General features: G+C 39.7%; 1 protein-coding gene across 7 annotated transcripts in view; it reads left to right on the forward strand.

Annotated features, from left to right (window-relative positions):
• The first annotated feature begins 204 nt into the window (after positions 1–204).
• Positions 205–17,634, forward strand: part of JAK2 (Janus kinase 2) — a 136,899-nt gene continuing 119,469 nt past the window's right edge. Inside the window, exons 1-2 of one of the 7 annotated variants that reach the window (XM_014860724.3) lie at positions 205–775; positions 1,083–1,164. The gene's annotated coding sequence lies outside the window, so the exon portion shown is untranslated. Of the gene's footprint in view, positions 776–1,082; positions 1,169–17,634 lie in introns of all 7 variants that reach the window. The other 6 variants (XM_044756571.2, XM_070495412.1, XM_070495414.1 and 3 more) reach the window with 6 other exon arrangements.

Here is a 17,634-nt window from a genome sequence, read left to right on the forward strand (position 1 = left end):
CCACCTCATCTTCCCCACCCACTCACGCCCAGGGGCTGCCCGACAAATCTCCGCGCGCGACCACAGGCTTCCCGAGAGGCCACGGTCCTGCGTGGCACGCCCCCGTCAGCCCCGCGGCGCGCGCCCGGAGGACCACCGCGGGGCGGAGCGGCGCACGCGCGCACGCTCAGTCGGGGGACGCGCGCCAGCTCTCGCCCCGCCCCCGCCCTGCTCGGAGGCGGCCTCAGTCAGCCGTGAGCCGGCCGCCCGACAGGAGGCCAACTGGGAGGCAGGGACACAAACAGGGCGTCTGACCCAGTGCCGCTTGCGGCGACGAGAAGACACTGTGGCTAGGGAGAGGGTGGAGACGACGACTGTGACGGGCTTCCCGGCTGCCCGAAGTGGGAGTGGTGTGGGCTAAGAGGAAGAGGAACAGAAGGGGGCAGCAGGGGCTGCCGCTAACGGCCTCCCTGGGCGCTGACCGGCTGGGCCGGCGCCCGGCTCGCTCGGGAGTTCGCGTCGCCGCCGCCGCTCGGCGCCTGGGCCCGGTCTTGCGGCGCGCGTCGAGGCGGAGAGCTGCTGCCTCCGCACAGCGAGAGAGGCCTGGTCCTCGCCGCCGAGGGATGTGAGTGGGAGCCGAACCCGCGCGGGAGGGCCCCGGAGGGCCCAGGCTGGCGGACGCTCGGAACCGTGTCCGCTCGGGGGGCGTCGCAGATCTTGGCGGGCCGGAGGCGCTGAGTAGGAGCAGCCCCTGCGGGCTTGGGGGCGCGTCCTCGTCGCCCGATCCGCGCAGCGAGTGAGTGTTGTTGCTGCCTGGCCTCTGAGTGGGGGGCAGCAGTTGTTTCTCCTCCTCCCTCCCACCTCCTGACCCCCGCTTTCCCCCAGCTAGTGGTAGTAAACTTCTCAGCAAGACCATCTTCCTCTTTAAGAGGAAACCGACAACGGAGTGTCTTGCTGTTGATATTTGCATCCATGTGTCCCTGATATTCCCCCACCCCCTTTCCTTATCCCTCTTTAAAATAGTGTAGACATCTCAACAGCCTAGAAAAGAGCATCCATTTCCCCTGGATTTCTGCGGCCCTAACTGCTACTTCTTTTTTTAGGTTTCAGAAGCAGGCAAGGGAACAAGATGTGAACTGTTTCTCTCCCGCAGTAACAGAGGCCCTTCCTCCCCTTCCCGCGGCGGTGGGTATGCGTTCCTGGCTGCTGTCCTTTATCGCTGCAGTAGAGGAGAGGGTGTCTAGCTGTGAGTGTGTGCGTAGGAAGGTTGGAAGCGTGTGTCGACAGGCAGGGCTCATTCTCTTTTGAAAATGGCAGTGCTGAACTTTTAATGTTGGTCTGGGAGGGTATTTGGAGGTGTTTAATTTGTTGTTGCTGTTAGACCCTTTAAGAAACATTCATCATTGCCTTCTCTGCTGATTGTTATGGCTTTGCAGAGGAAACGCTGTCGGTTACCTTTTCTTCTCAAGCAGCTGGAGATTCTTAATCTTCCAAAGAGGAACATGTTCAAGTAATGAGAAATACCTATTGAGCGGCCTAACCTTAGCTGTTCTTGCTGGGGTTTCTGCTCCCACAATGAATGCTTCCCGGATAGTTTTATCTGCCTAAGTTTGCTGTGTCAGTTGAATTCACCCAGTTTTCTTTCCGGTGGTTATTAATCTGTCAAGAGAAACTCCTTTTCTCTGAATGAAAGGGTAGAAGCGGCTGAGTATGTCATAGAGGGGAGGAGAAATGTGGAAAAGGAAACCAGAAGTGGGAATAAAAGAGATGACGATTGCTTTTGGTTTCATAATAGGTTTGTACAAGTGAGTTGTTGGGCTACTGCAAATATTCTGATATAACACCCAGCAGATGTGAAGATGAATAACCAACCTTTGGCCTCCCTTTCCCCACCCACTTCACCTTTTACCACTTCAAATGTGAGAATTGCTTGCTTGTGTGTGCACATATCTGTTAGTGTGTAACATATCTGTAAACTAGATGTGTTCCACACTTGCCTTAGTAGTACGTGTATTTACCTGTACAGGAAAGCTGCAGTACTTGCTGACTAGATAAGCACACAATGCTTTTTATTTTCCTCTAACAGAATGTCCTGTGTTTGGAGGTTATAGCTTGTTTTAGGGACCAGTTAAGGAAAAGGTTATTTCATTTACTGGTTTTTCCTGGTGATTTGAGACAGGTGTCTTATGTATAGGAAGGCAACACGATTATCTTTTCTCTACTTCACCTGGCTATTGCTGAAAGATGAGATGCTTTTGAGGCAGAATAGGAAAGAGCATTGGCTTTGGAGTCAGATCTGGGTTTGAATCCTGGTGTTCCTACCACTTAATAGTTGTATTATTTAAAATCTCTTTGAGCCTCCCTTTTCTTATAAGATTCTTGTGAGGGTTGAATAAGATTGTACATGCAAAGCAGTACATTGTTTGCCTACTTTAGTCTTGGCTACTATCATGGCTGGGCAGGCATAGGAGATTCAAAGGGGGGCAGAATGACTCTGCATAAGGTGATCTGCCAGTGACCAGTGTTTCCTCCTTTTTAGTGTAAGGGGAAAAAGGACTTTTAGGCCTTGAACTGGTTAAGGGGTCTTGTAGCCTTTTTATGGAAAGGTTTGACTTATCTCTCTCTCCTTAACACTCCCCCTCCCCTTGTGCTGCCCTACCAACTATTGTGCTGCCCTCTTGTGGTTAACTGTGCCAATAAGGACTTTCTTTTGCTCCTCCCCAGTTACGTTTCCCTCCCCCCCCTTTTTAGGACCCTTCCCTTTGCTCCCAGTTTCCCAAACTGTGTGCTGAGGTGCCCCAGAGCACCAGTGAACTGAGGATTGAACTGTTATTTTGAGGTAGTTCACAGTTTCAACATTAGATTGACACATTCCTTTCTACAATGTCATGTCTTTGCAAAGCTGTATTTTTAGAGGTTGTTTTGATAAAAAGTAACTACTGCATGAAAATCAACATGATATAGGAAATGAGAAAGTGATGTCCGATTGATTCCAAGGTTTGAGAAGTTGTACAACGCCCAACAGGCACTAAGTTGTAAGGACATTAACATTTAAGTGGTTTGAGCCCACCTACTTAAGTATTTCTTTTGGCCTCGGGATGCCATGAAAAAATTACTAAGACTAAGGACTCCCTAAATGGAGAAAGTTTGGGAACCTCTGCCTTAGCTTTTGGTTGGTTTTTCTGATAAAAATTTTTTTAATGGAAAAACTGCATTTTTAAATGTTGGTCACTAATTGATCATCCTCCCCACCAAAATTATTGATAAAATTATTGATACAAACCAGCTGATCATGGCTTAATATATTTCCTCTCCTATTTAAGATCTTTGTAGCTTCTCCCTAGTTCTTTCATTTTAAAACTAATCCTATTGCTTATTTGTCATTCTGGTCACTTCCTGGTTTTCTCAGTACTGGTCTTTTACTAGTATTTTTGAGCATCTCCTTAAACTCAACATGCTCCAAATGAAAATCATCATTTTTATACCCCTTTGTAATTTCCTTCTCTCCTGGTCATATAGGCTTTAAATTAGGCATCGTCTTTAAACTACCTCTTTCATTTACCTCTTATATTAATCCATTCAAGATGTCCTATCCATATTTGTTTTGTCTCTCGTATCTCTGCTTACCCCACTTTGTCACCTGAATACCTGGACTCATTTCCTCAGCCTAGAATACTGAAAGTCATGTCAACCTCTCACAATCCAGCATCCTTCCTTCTCTTTATCCTCAATAGAAATGTTACTCTAATACTCCTTATTGTGGCATTCTCTTGCCCCCAAATTTTCAGTGGCTTCCCATTTTCTACCTACTAAAGTTAACTTCCTTTTCCTGGCTTTCAAGATACGCTATCATCAATCCTTACCTCATTTATTCACTCTTTTGTCTAAGGACCCTCAACAAGCATTCTCTTCTGTAGTCTTGCAAGCTGCTTCCCATACTTTCTAATAACAGCTATGCTTATTCTATCTTTTAACTTTCACTCATGCTTTCCTTCCTTCTTCCACCAAGCCCAATTCTATACCCTGTTGCACTACTCAGTAATTGTGGACTAACTGAGCAGGGCCTCAGTCTCCTCATCTGAAAAATGAGAATTGTAGTACTTTTTCCATAGAGTTGTAGTGAGAGTTAAGGGAGTTAATACCTGAAAAGCCCTCCAGACCAGCACCCTGGGACATTAAGCATTCTTAAGTGTTAGCTGTTATTATTGTAATTATTTGTTGTCACTGTGATTATTACTGCTTTAGTATAATCATGTACTGCACAACAATGTTTCAGTCAACAAGGGACTGCATATACAACTGTGGTCCTATAAGATTAGTACCATATAGCCTAGGCGTGTAGTAGGCTGTACCATCTAGGTTTGTGTAAATACTGTAGGGGAGGAAGAAATTCTCCTTTACCCTTCTAGGTTCTTCTGACTGATCTAAGAATTAAATTGACATGAGACAGATTAATAAGAGAAAAATAAAAGTTTAATAACATGTATACATGGGAGAAACCCAGGAAAATTTGAGTAATTCACCAAAATGGCTGAAGTGCTCACCTAAAATAACAGCCTCAGCTAATGACATAAGAAGATGTTGAGGGTAGGGAGAGTGAGGGACTTCAAAGAGAAGGAAGGCAATTCTCAGGTAGGTGAGAAGGAGTAAACATTTGGAAAACAAATGTCTCTGGCCACACGGAGGGGAGCCCAATAAACAGGCTTTTCTGGGTTCCTCCCTACCACCTAGTTTGTGTTATGCTAAGGTGATAGCTCGCTTCCTGAGACAGATTTTTTAAATCTGAATTCTTTTAGGCAGTTAAGGGGGCAGTAACAAGAAAAACTTTTTGAGTCTTTTGTTTCTTAAAAATAATCAGCCTAAAATAATCCTCACGTTAAAGAGACAAATTTTAGGGGGGAGGGCAAATTTTATTCCCCTTTAGTATGCTCTGTGATATTTGCACAACGATGAAATTGCCTAAGTATGTATTTCTCAGAACACATCCCCATTGTTAAGCGATGCATGACTGTACTACTATACTCCTGGTGAAACTGTTTCTCACTAAATATTGCTTTTTTCCTCTTTATATTTCTGTAGTTCTTTTAGTCTTGAATAGCTTCACCTAGTTTAATTATTTACCCTGCTTTGGTTGTTTGATAGTTATTTTCCCAGTGTTAGCCTTCTTTTCAAGTTGATTGGATATGCTTTGTGGAACAATACCTAGATTAAAAACACACACAAACACACACACACACACACACACACACACACGGTGCTGAGCACATGGGGAGCATTCAGTAAATGCTGTGTATTAAAAAGGAACTTTAGTTAGTCACCAAACAAATATTTATTAATACCTACAATGTAAAAGGTATTTTACTATGTCCAAAAGAGATGCAGAAAAATATAAAATAGATTCCTTTCTCTGAGAACTTAAAATGTACTTGGGGAAATAAGATAAATAGTAAAAGTTTTAGGTATTTGAGACCATTTAGAGCTGAAGTGCGCAGATAAGGCTCCCAAGAGGCTTTAGAATCAAAACTGGGCAGGATTTGATTTTGCATAAGAGGTAAGAACTTGTGTAGGAGGTAAACAAAGTCAAAATATGCATGACACATTCAGAGAACAGTACACAGGCACAACTTGACTGCAATGAAGGTTTGTGTGGAAGAGTAGTAAGAAATCAGGTTGAAAATGTGGATTGGAATTAGATATAGATTGAAGTACTAGGGTGAGAAGAATGTACTTTGCACCACAGGTAACAGAGGAGCTTTAAAAGGTTTGGACTGACAAAAAACTTGCTGAAAGAAGTATTTTAGGAAAGTAGCACCAGTGCTAGGTATAGTATGAATTGGAAAGAGAGGTGATAGAGCTAGGAAAATAATCTAGGCCTAAAGTAATAAGGATTTGGATTTAGTGGACATAGGACTGGAGAGAGATCACATAAGGCTTTGCTATGGACTCGGTGAGAAAGGAGGATTTGGTAGGGGGAGGAAGAGGAGTAATCAGAAATGGCTTTCAAGTTTTGATCCTCAGTGACAGAGGAAATCAAAGAGTGTTGGAACTCCAAGACATCTGAGAACATTTGGGCCAGTCTGTACATTTTGTGCATTAGGAATCTGAGACCCAGAGAGATTCAAAAATGTTTCCAAAGTTACTCACCTAGTTAGTGACCAAAAAACCCTAAAATTTTATTAATGGCAGTACTGACAGAAATAAGTATGACAGTATTGGAAGCTGGTTGAGGGGATACAGGCAGCTGGGCTTGTATATTGGATATGTTGAGGTTGAGGTGACAGTGGGATAGGCAAGGTTAAATAGATATACAGTGGGACATTTAACTAGAACTTGGTAGAGAAATTTCAGGCTGTAATTGTGGTGCTCAGAGAGAAGAGCGTGAACCTGAGGTGAACCTGAGGTTGAGCCTTGGGAATTGCACATAATTAGTGAAAGAAGAGGAATTAGCGAAGGAGACAAAGAAGGAGCAGTTAGTATGAGAGGCAAGTGGGTGGGTAGGTTAAGAAGGTGAGAGTGATTATTAAGAAGGTGAGAGTGATTATCAAATTCATCATTATTGATCACTGCCAAGAAATGAGAAGAATCAGAACTGAAAAAGACCTTAAAAATGTGTACTAGTGTTTTTCCTAACATGAAATCTAGAAAAGCAGGAGAAAAAAAAATTACTTGCAGAAATAACTACTGTTAATATTTTGTTCTCTCTAGTATGACAAACGACCTTTGGATTTGACTTTTAGGTGATCAGTGGAGACTTCTATCCAAAGCTCTCCAATGTTAGGACTAATGATGAGAATTTTAGGCATAACAAAGACTAGGAGGTATTTTATGGCAAAGCTTTTGTCATTCATCTCTGTCCTCTCATATCACACTACACAGATACTGTTATTCCTTATAGGCATTAGCCTTGTGTTATTTGAAGGATTAGACATTCAGTGTTTAGCATTAGATATTCAGGGGTCTGGCAGATTAGACAAGTGGCCTCTGGGTGCTTTTGTGCTGGTAAGATCTGAATAAAATGTAAAGTATTAATTTCTAGAAGGAAAGAGAAATTCTTGGTAGATAATTTGGAAAAGTGAAGGTAGCCTGATTAAGAATGTTTATGTTAGGAGAATTGGAAAGGGCAAAAGGAAGCATTAACTGTTTTTGAAGCCTGTACAGTATAGCTACCAGAGGTGAACTAGGTTGAGATAGTCTATGGGCTGTGTGTTTTGCTCAAATGGTTATTTTGATCTTCCCAAGGACATCTTTCTGTCAGCTCTTTGGTATCAGTCCTTGGGAGTAGGGCATTCGTTATTGCTTAGTAAATGATTTTAGTTTAATAAATTCTGACCATGAAATATAATGCCGCTAGGTAGTATTTTTGTAACATAAAAGGCAATGAGATGTGAGGAAGTGCCCTGTTTTAGAAATCAGGAGATCAGGGACTTACTGCTGTCAGCATGGTGTGTAATTTTGAGCAAGTCACATAATCCTTGAACCTTATTTTTTCCTCATTTGGAAAATGAAGGAGCAGACTAAATCTTTTCTTAAAACCTTTGTTTACTTTAAAAAGGTGGAATCATGTGGTAAAATGTGTATAAAATTTAAGACATAAATGGCTTACCAATGTTTATAACAAAAAACAGCAACCCCTTGCCCTTCCCCCGTCCTGATTCCTGTTCTCCAGGAAACTGCTTTCAAATCATTTAAGTGTCTTCTGGTGCTTACCGCTGTCTTTCTAAATAACTTAATCTGTCATTAATAGACACCTCCGTGCGCCGCCTGCCTCCCTCCACCCCCCGCCCATTCTGTACCTGTACCTACATGCTGCCCGTTTCCCCTTACAATGAATGAACTGCTCAATGTCCCATCTAAGGCTTCTCCATCTACTTGTATAGAGGAACCTATCCCCTTTAGCCTTCAAGGACTTTGCCACTGTATTTCTCCCTCCTTTTCTTGCGTTCTCAATTTTTCCCTCTACTGGATCATTTCCATCAGTATATATTCTGGTTGCTATTGCTGTGTGACAAAACTACCCCAAAACTTGGTGATGTAAAACAACTCATTTATTAGACTCACAGATAGTATGGGTCAGTAATTAAAATAGGGCGCATCAGCCTTGGCTTGTTTCTATTCCACAATGTCTAGGACCTCAGTTGGGAAGACTTGATGGCTGGGGGTAACTTGAAGGTGGGGGTCTGGAATCACCTGAAGGTGTTTTCACTCACATGACTGGTTGTTGGTGCTGGCTATTGACTGAGACCTGTTAACTGGAGCATGTACATGTGGCCTGGACTTCTTACAATATGGGGGCCTCAGGGTAGTTGGCTTTCTTACATGATGAGTCAGGGTTTTTAAAAGCAAGTGTTTCAGTGAACATGGCAGCAGGGAGGGGGTGGAATTAGACTTTACTTATTAATTGGGGAGTGGCAAGGTCACATTGTGGAAAAATGTGGAATGGGAGATATTGTTTTATATTGCTCCCACATACAAAATACATGCAAATTATACTAACCCCCTTCCCAGAGACCTCTAAGTCACATCCAATCATGACATCAACTCAGAATCCAGTATGTCATCATCTAAATCAGGTCCAGATGCAGATAAGTTTCCTTGGGTATGGTTTCTTGAGAATGGTTCCTCTTTAACTGAAGACCTGTGAAGAGACAAGTAATACACTCCCACATAATTAACATACAAGATTAGAAAGGCACATATTAACTGCAGTGGACATTCCTGTTCAAAAAGGACAAGGGAATTACAGGGCAGTCTATAGCAGTTCTGAAACCTGGCTGGGTGCATGTTGGCAGCTCCTTAATTAGGGCTCAGTCCTGCTCCCCAGAGGTGGTTCTTCGTGGGCCATGGCTTTTTCTTTTGATGTTTGGCTTCACCTTCTGAATCATTCGTTTTTTTCCCAGAAGAACTGATCTGTGTTTGCAACTGAGTAACCTTCTGAGCTTGCTTTCTGCCTATAGTAGTTCATGGTCCAAAGGCCTCCTTTTATTTTATACAGTTACTCTCTTTCATTTTAAGCTAATATCACTCCTTTAAAAACTTCGTGTACTTCTTGTGTATCAGTTCATCATCTACTCCATCAGACAAAAGCCATATTCAAGAATTTCTTCTGAGAGGAACTTTTTCCTACTTTAGGTTCCTGTGTGGCTGCTGTGGAACAACACCCTTAAGATCCTTAGATAATCTTTTGTCTGAAAGGGTCTATGAGGTACTGATTTAGATCTTTCTCAGGTCTTAACAATGGCTCTTACAGTCCCACTCTAGATTTGATCTTTGCCCTGAGGCCCTTTCTTACTTTAAGAACACTTTGCTGGCTGAAAAGACTGTCCTGAGCCATTTACATTTCTTTGAAATTCTACGCAAAAGTAAATAGCTCATTCTTTAGTTCATCTCTCTGCTCTTGCAATTAGGAAGGCAGCTAGAAGAAGCCAGCTGCTTCTTCAACATTCTACCTAGAATCTCCTTAATTCGTTAAGTATATATTTTATTTTTTGTGTTACCGTAGGACATAGTTTTGCCGAACTTTCCACTACTATATAACAAGGTCTCTTTCATTCAGCTTTCAGCAGCATTTTCCTCACTTTCCTTTAAGCCCTCACTGACAGCCTCCTTTGGACCTGTTAGGTTCTATTAAGTCTGCTCAAGGCCCTGTAAACTTGTGAACAGAAACCTCAGATAGGTCCTCATCTGTTCCTGGCTTTACTAGAACTGTTCCCTAGCCCAGTAGTTCTTGCTGGGCCCCACCCTCAGAATTTCTGATTCAGTATGAGTGGGACCTGAGAATTTGCATTTCTAGCAAGTTCCTGGGTGATGCTGATGATGTTGGTTTGGAGACCAGACTGTGAGAATCACTGATTTAAACCAACAGTTGGCAAAATGTTTCTTTAAAGGACTAGATAGTAAATATTTTAGGCTTTGCAGGCGAGATTGTCTCTATTGCAACTATTCAACTCTGTCTTAATGGTGCAAAAGCTACCATAGACAATGCACAAATGAATGAGCATGTAAAGCTTTATTTGTAGAACAGGCACTTTTGTAAACCTTTATTTGCAAAAACAAGTAACTGCCTGAATTTGATCTGTGAGCTGTAGTTTGTCAATTCCAAATTTATACCGTTACTTGACTCCAGATTCTCTTCAAGCTACTGCCCCGTTTCCCACTACACTGTGGCACAAAACTCTTTGAAAGAGTTGTCTATATTTGTCTGTTTTTATTCTCTCTTAAATTTATCTGCTTTTTGAACAAGTGAGACATTTAAATGTTTCAGAATTCAATAAGTAGTAAATATCATTGTATATATACCAGTTTGCATGTATGTGACCATAACTATAGATTAAATAGAAGAGAAATTGCTTATTGAAAAGTGATGTGTTACTAATTTCAAAAAATACTGCCAAGAACTCCATAGAAATGACAGTTTAGACTTTTCTGCACCTGTTTTCAGGTAGTTTCACCTTTCCCAATTTGAGACATGAAAAATAGAATCTCATTATAATTTTAATTTCTTTTAAATTCTTCTTTTCTGGGAACTGTTCTCTCATATCCTGGCCTATTTTCTATTGGATTGTTGGCCTTTTACTTTGGTTTGTGGGAGCTTTTTCTATACTAAGCAAAATAGCTATGTGTTTGTGAAATGAATTGTAAATATTTTCCCCAGGTAGTTTTTTTTTTTGACTCTGTTCATAGTGTGATTTTTTTGGTCATGCATACATTTTTGGTTTTTATGCTGTTCTTTTTGTCAGTCATCCCTTTTATTGCTTTCTTTTTTTTTTTTAGATCATACTTAGTTAGATCCCTTCTCAACCCTGAAATTATGTTTTTGAAACTCTCGTGTTTTCTTGGTTCATCAGGAATTTGTATTGGTGCAAGGTCTGTCGATGAAAATAATCCATAACCAATCTATAAATGAAAATTTTGGTGAGTTTATTCTGAGCTTAAATCTGAGGATTATAACCCGGGGCCTTTCTTCCCGAAGGAAGAAAGGGCACCAAAGAAGTGGGGTGCACAGACTGGTTATATACCCCCAGAAAGGATGTTTCACATAGGATTGAAATGTCCCTTTTACGATAGTCGCGAGACTGCTCTGTCATTGCAGCGATTGATGGACACAGCAGGTAGGTCTTCTGTCTCAGTGAACACAGCAGGGTGGCAGTCTGTTGTCTCCAGCTGAGTGGTCACAGGTGAGCTGGGTGGTCAAAGGTGAGTGCAGCAATCAGTTCCTAGCCGAAGGAAAAATGCTTATCCCTAAGGAAATGCTAATGTGGGGGGAAGTTGCACCTTTATCTCAAGGGCCTTTGTTCTGGCCATAGGAAATGACTAAGCAGGTATGCAATGCGTGCTCAATAGCCACAGTCAGGCCCTTTTGGAAAAAAACAAAGTCAGGCCCAATTAGGTTTATACCAAATGGCTTCCTCATATATTCCAATATATCCTATTGCTTGCCATTTTTATTTGTCAGGTCTAAGATGGGATCCAGCTTTTTTCCTTCAGAAGGTTGTTTGGTTGTTCCAGTGCTGTTTGTTGAATAATCCATCTTTTATCTGCTGCTGTGAAATGCTGGTGTTTTAAATTGTGTGTATAGTTGAGTCTATTTCCAGACTCTTTTGTTCAGACTGTGGCTATTGTTAAAACTATACTGTGAGTTTTGGTCAGGGTATTTCTATTACTTTCTGTATTTTCAGGTCCTGCATAATGTTTAGCATATGTGAGGTATTCAAATGTTTGGAAAAAAATGAGTAAGTTAACAGTTTAGGGACTTAAGCAGGTCTTTGCCCCAGTTATTCAATTTAATTCCTTCTATGCAATTTCCCTCTTTATTTTTATTTTTAAATTTGGAGTTAACTTTGGTTTTTCTGTTTTCATTTTACTTTTTTTCTCTTTATCATGAGGTGTTATTTTTTGTATTTAATAAATGAGGATTTGCTAACTTATGAGTTTGCTCTTATTAATCTATTTTTGGCCTTTAATTGTTAACAATTCACGGTATAGTTTTATCTGTATCATATTTCCATACCGTGAGAAGTTTGTAACTTCATAATAGCAGTCCATAGGATAGGATGAATCATTTGAGAATTGGAACCCCTTAAGGAGAAGTTAACTTAAGGGCGAATTATCAGATCTTTGGATAATTGACGAGATCAGAGAAGATATAATTAAAGTTGAGTCTGGATTTTATAACTTAATATTTTGAAAAACTGAACTTAGAATAATATTTTTTAAGCTTTTGTAATGGATGAGTACTACTCTATATAATTAGATATGTTGGTTTTACAAAGATTTAACATGGAAAGACTCGTTAAGGGAGGATTTTAGGCCTTGGGGAATGACCTGGAGAAGAAAATAATGAATTACAGTACAAGTCTATCTGATTTATGATGGGTTAATGAGGAACTGAACTCCATCCATCCAAAACAGAAAATGCTTCAGTGTCTAGAGAATTATGTTTCATCTCCATGCTTATGTATTCCTTGTTCTTTGCTTGTTTATCCATAAATACTTAATTTTACTTATTATCTGATGCGTTATAATCTTTAAATAATTATTTCAGAGGAATGTCAAAAATAGGATTCTTTTGGCATGGTAGTATTTTTAAAATAAGTATGAACTTAAATTTGTACTAATTTAAATAACTTTCAGATTGTTTTCAACATCAATAGCAAAAGATAGCTTTAAATACTTTAACAAGAGAATTGGTTAAATTTCTGTGCAATTTTATTTTCTATAGGCAAACTCATACGTTCTTCCTTTTTTCTTTTCATTTTAGTATTAAAAAATGTTTTTTGGGAAATATTCTGAACATATTGGAAATTAGTAAAAATAAAACAATTCATTTGCCTGTTCTTACCATCTAGTTTTAACAATTTTTTGGCCACTTTTTGCTTTAGATCTTACTTTTTTAAGAAATAAACATAGATAGAGCTGAAGCCTGTCTACCTTTTCTATTCCTGTGTCTCCTCTACTTACTTCACTAGACGTAACCACTAGCCTCAAGTTAGTATCATTTTCATGCATATTTTAAACTTTTACTACATATATGTATCAGTAAATAACATGATAGTATTAAATTAGGGTTTAAACCTTAAATAAATGGTGTGATGCATAGATATCATTCTACAACTTCCTTTAATCTCCACTTAGCATTCTTCATGACATTATTTATCCGTGTGTTGATATATATAGCTCTAGTTTATTCATTTAAATTGATGTATAATATTCCCATTGTATGAAGATTCCACAATTTACATACCATGTTTTTCTACTGATGATCATTTAGGTTATTTCTGTTTTTTTATTATTACTACAAATAATGCTATTGCAAACATTGTGCTATTTGTTACTTTTTTCTCCCTTCCTGCCTTCTTCTAGATTATGAATCTTTTCTTTAGTGATTACCTTAAAAAGTTTATCATATATTCAGGCGTACCTCAGAGACATTGGTACTTCACTTCCAGACCACTGCAATAAAGTGAATATTACAATAAAGCAAGTCACATGAATTTTCTGGTTTCCCAGTGCATATAAAAGTTACATTTATGCTATACTGTAGTCTAAGTGTGCAGTAGCATTGTGTCTCAAAAACAATGTATATACCTTAATTAAAAAATACTAGAAGCCCGCCTGGTGGTGCAGTGGTTAAGTTCGCACGTACCACTTCAGCTGCCTGGGCTTCACTGATTCGGATCCCAGGTGCTGGCCTACGCACCGTTTGTTAAGCCATGCTGTGGTAGGTGTCCCACATATAAAGGAGAGGAAGTTGAGCATGGATGTTAGCTCAGGGCCAGTCTTCCTCAGCAAAAAGAGGAGGATTACTGGCAGATGTTAGCTCAGGGCTAATCTTCCTCAAAAATAAAAAACTTTATTGCTAAAAAATGCTAACCATCGTCTGAGCCTTCAACCAGCTGTAATCTTTTTGGTGAGGGTCTTGCTTTGATGTTGAAGGCTGCTGATTTATCAGGGTGGTGGTTGCTGAAGGTTGAGGTGGCTGTGGCACTTTCTTAAAATAAGACAACAATGTAGTTTTCTGCATTGACTGACTCTTCATTTCATGAACAATTTCTGCATAGCATGCAATGCTGTTTGATAGCATTTTACCCAAGGTGGAGCTTCTTTCTTTCCTTCTTTTTTTTTTTGGGGAGGACGATTGGCCCTGAGCTAACATCTGTGGCAGTCTTCCTCTATTCTGCATGTGGGATGCTGCCACAGTGTGGCTTGATGAGGAGTGTGTAGGTCTGTGTCTGGGATCTGGATCTGTGAATCCTGGGCTGCTGAAGCAGAGCGCACGAACTTAGCCACCACACCACTGGGCTGGCCCCTAGAACTTCTTTCAAAATTGGAGTCATTGCTCTCAAACCCTGCCACTGCTTTATCAACTAAGTTTATGTAATATTCTAAATCCATTGTTGTGATTTCAGTCATCTTCAGAGCATGCATAAGCTGGAGTAGATTCCATCTCAAGAAACAACTTTCTTTGCTCATTCATAAGAAGCAACTCCTCGTCTGTTAAAGTTTGTTGTGAGATTGCAGCAATTTAGTTACATTTTCAGGCTCCACTTCTAATTCTAGTTCTCCTGCTACTTCTATCACATTTGCACTTACCTCCTCTACTGAAGTCTTGAAGCCCTCGAAGTCATCCATGAGAGTTAGAATTAACTTCTTCCAAACTGCTGTTAATGTTAATATGTTGACCTCTTCCCATGAATCATGAATGTTCTTAATGAAATCTAGAATGGTGAATTCTTTCCAAAGGGTTTCTAATTTACTTTCCCCAGATCCATCAGAGGAATCACTATGGCAGCTATAGCCTTAAGAAATGTGTGTCTTAGATAAGTCAAAATTGCTCCTTGATCCATGGGCTGCAGAATAGATCTTGTGTTAGCAGGCGTGAAAACAACATTAATCTCATTGTACATCTCTATTAGAGCTCTTGGTGACAAGATGCGTTGTCAGTGAGTAGTAATATTTTGAAAGGAATCTTTTTTTCTGAGCAGTAAGTTTCAACAGTGGGCTTCAAATATTCAGTGAACCGTGTTGTAAATAGATGTGCTGTCATCCAGGCTTTGTTTTTCCATTTTTAGAGCACAAGTGGAGTAGATTTAGGATCATTCTTAGGAGCCCAAGCACTTTTGGAGTGGTAAATAAGCATTGACTTCAGCTTAAAGTCACCAGCTGCATTAGCCCTGAACATAGAGTCAGCTTGTCCTTTGAAGCTTTGAAGCCAGGCATTGACTTCTTTCTAACTATGAAAAATCCTAGATGTCATCTTCTTCCAATATAAGGCTGTTTTGTGTACATGGAAAATCTCTTGTTTATGTAGCCACCTTCATTAATTATCTAAGCTAGATCTTCTGAATAATTTGCTGCAGCTTCTCCGTCAGCGCTTGCTCTTCCCCTTGCACTTTTATGTTACAGAGATAGCTTCTTTCCTTAAACCTCGTGAACCAACCTTTGCTAGCTTCAGACTTTTCTTCTGCAGCTTCCTCACTTCTCTCAGCCTTCATAGACTTGAAGAGAGTTAGAGCCTTGCTCTGGGTTAGCCTTTGGCTTAAGGGAATGTTGTGGCTGGTTTAATCTTTTATCCAGACCAGTAAAACTGTCTTTATATCAGCAATAAGGCTGCTTCACTTTATTATTTATCCACTGTGCACTAGAGTAACACTTAATTTCCTTCAAGAACTTTTCCTTTGCATTCACAATTTGACTAATTGTTTGGTACAAGAGGCCTAACTTTTGGCCTGTCTTGACTTTTGACATGCCTTCCTCACTAAGCTTAATCATTTTTAGCTTTTGATTTAAAGTGAGAGACATGTGACTTTTCCTTTCACTTGAACATTTAGAGACCACTGCAGGGTTATTAATTGGCCTAATTTCAATATTGTTGTGTCTCAGGGAATAGGGAGGCCTAAGGAGAGGGAGAGAGACAAGGGAACAGTTGGTCAGTGGAGCAGTCAGAGCACACAACACTTACTGATTATGTTTGCCATTTTATATGGCTGTGGTTTGTCGCACCCCAAAACAATTACAGTAGTAATATCAAAGATCACTGGTCATAGATCACCGTAACAAATATGACATGAAAAACTTTGAAGTATATGCTTTCTGTCTGAATTCTTATTCTGATTAAAATGTATCTTTTAATAGTTCTTTTAGTAGAGTCCGTGTGTGGTTTACCATTTTGTCTGTCTGAATTTCAGTTTTGAATGTCTGAAAATACCTTTTTTTTCACTCCTGAAAAATAGTTTCCTGGATTATTTTCCATCATCAATTTGAAGATATTACTGCATTGTTATCTGGTATCTTTTGTTGCTGATGAGAAGGTGTCAGTTGAATTTTTATAGATATCTTTCTTTTCTCTTTGGTAGCTGTTCAGCGTTTTTCTTTATGCATGATGTTCTGCAGTTTGCCTTTGATTATCTAGGTGTGGATGTAATTTTATTTATCTTACTCTGACTCCTGATAATGTCTTCATTTGGTTTTGGAAAATTTTCAGCCATTATTGTGTTCAATAATTGTTCTTATGGAATGCATATTAGAGGTACTCTGGGGCTTACAATTCTTTCTCTATGTCTGTTAACTACATTTTGAAGTTTTTTTGTCTTTATCATTGATGCTTTCTGAGTGAATTCCTTAGTACCACCTCCCAATTTACTCCTCTTCTCTTCATCTGTTTCTAGACTATCATTATCCCATATAGTCTGCTGAAATTATTTTCTATTATAACTTCTTGTTCTTTTCATGAATGTTAATCTTTCCCTTTTATCTTTGAGCATCACTAGCATTTGTTTTGAAGTTTCTATCAGACCATATTATTCCCTTGATTTTGAGTGAGTTCAGGCACTGGAATTTATAAAAAGTTTCCTGTGTTATTCTAACTTGTAGCTGGAGTGAGAACCATTGCTTTAAATTATTTCATTATGGTGTACAGTGACTGTATAATTCTTTTAAAGATGAAGGAAGTCAAAGAATAACTGTGGTGAATACTGCGTTAAGATTAGACAGGGGACAACAATTGGGACTAGTAATTTTTTTTTTATTTTATTGAGGTCACATTGGTTTTTAGCATTATATAAGGTTATATGTACATCATTATATTTTGATTTCTGTGTAGACTACATTATGTTCACCACCCAAAGACTAATTACCATCCATCACTGTACACATGTGCTGTGTCACCCCTTTCCCCCCCTCCTTCCCTTCTGATAACCACCAGTCTAAATCTCTGTATCTGTATATTTGGTGGTGGTGGTTTTTATCTTCTACTTATGAGTGAGATCATATGGTATTTGACTGTCTCTGTCTGACTTATTTCATCTAGCATAATACCCTCAAGATCCATCCATGTTGTTGCAAATGGCAAGATTTCAGCTTTTTTTTTTTTTTTTATAGCTGAGTAGTATTCCATTGTGTGTAAATACCACATCTTTATCCGTTCATCCTTTGATGGGCAATTGAGTTGTTTTCAGGTCTCGGCTACTGTGAATAATGCTGTAATGGGCATAGGGGTGGAAATATCTTTTCACATTTGTGTTTTTATGTTCTTTGGATAACTACCCCGCAGTGGAATAGCTGGATCATATGGTAGTTCTATTCTTAACTTTTTGAAGAATCTCTGTACTATTTTCCATAGTGGCTGCACCAGTTTGCATTCCCGCTAGGAGTGTTTAA

The sequence above is a fragment of the Equus asinus genome, chromosome 23 (genome assembly GCF_041296235.1).
Source record: "Equus asinus isolate D_3611 breed Donkey chromosome 23, EquAss-T2T_v2, whole genome shotgun sequence".
Taxonomy (NCBI): Eukaryota; Metazoa; Chordata; class Mammalia; order Perissodactyla; family Equidae; genus Equus; species Equus asinus.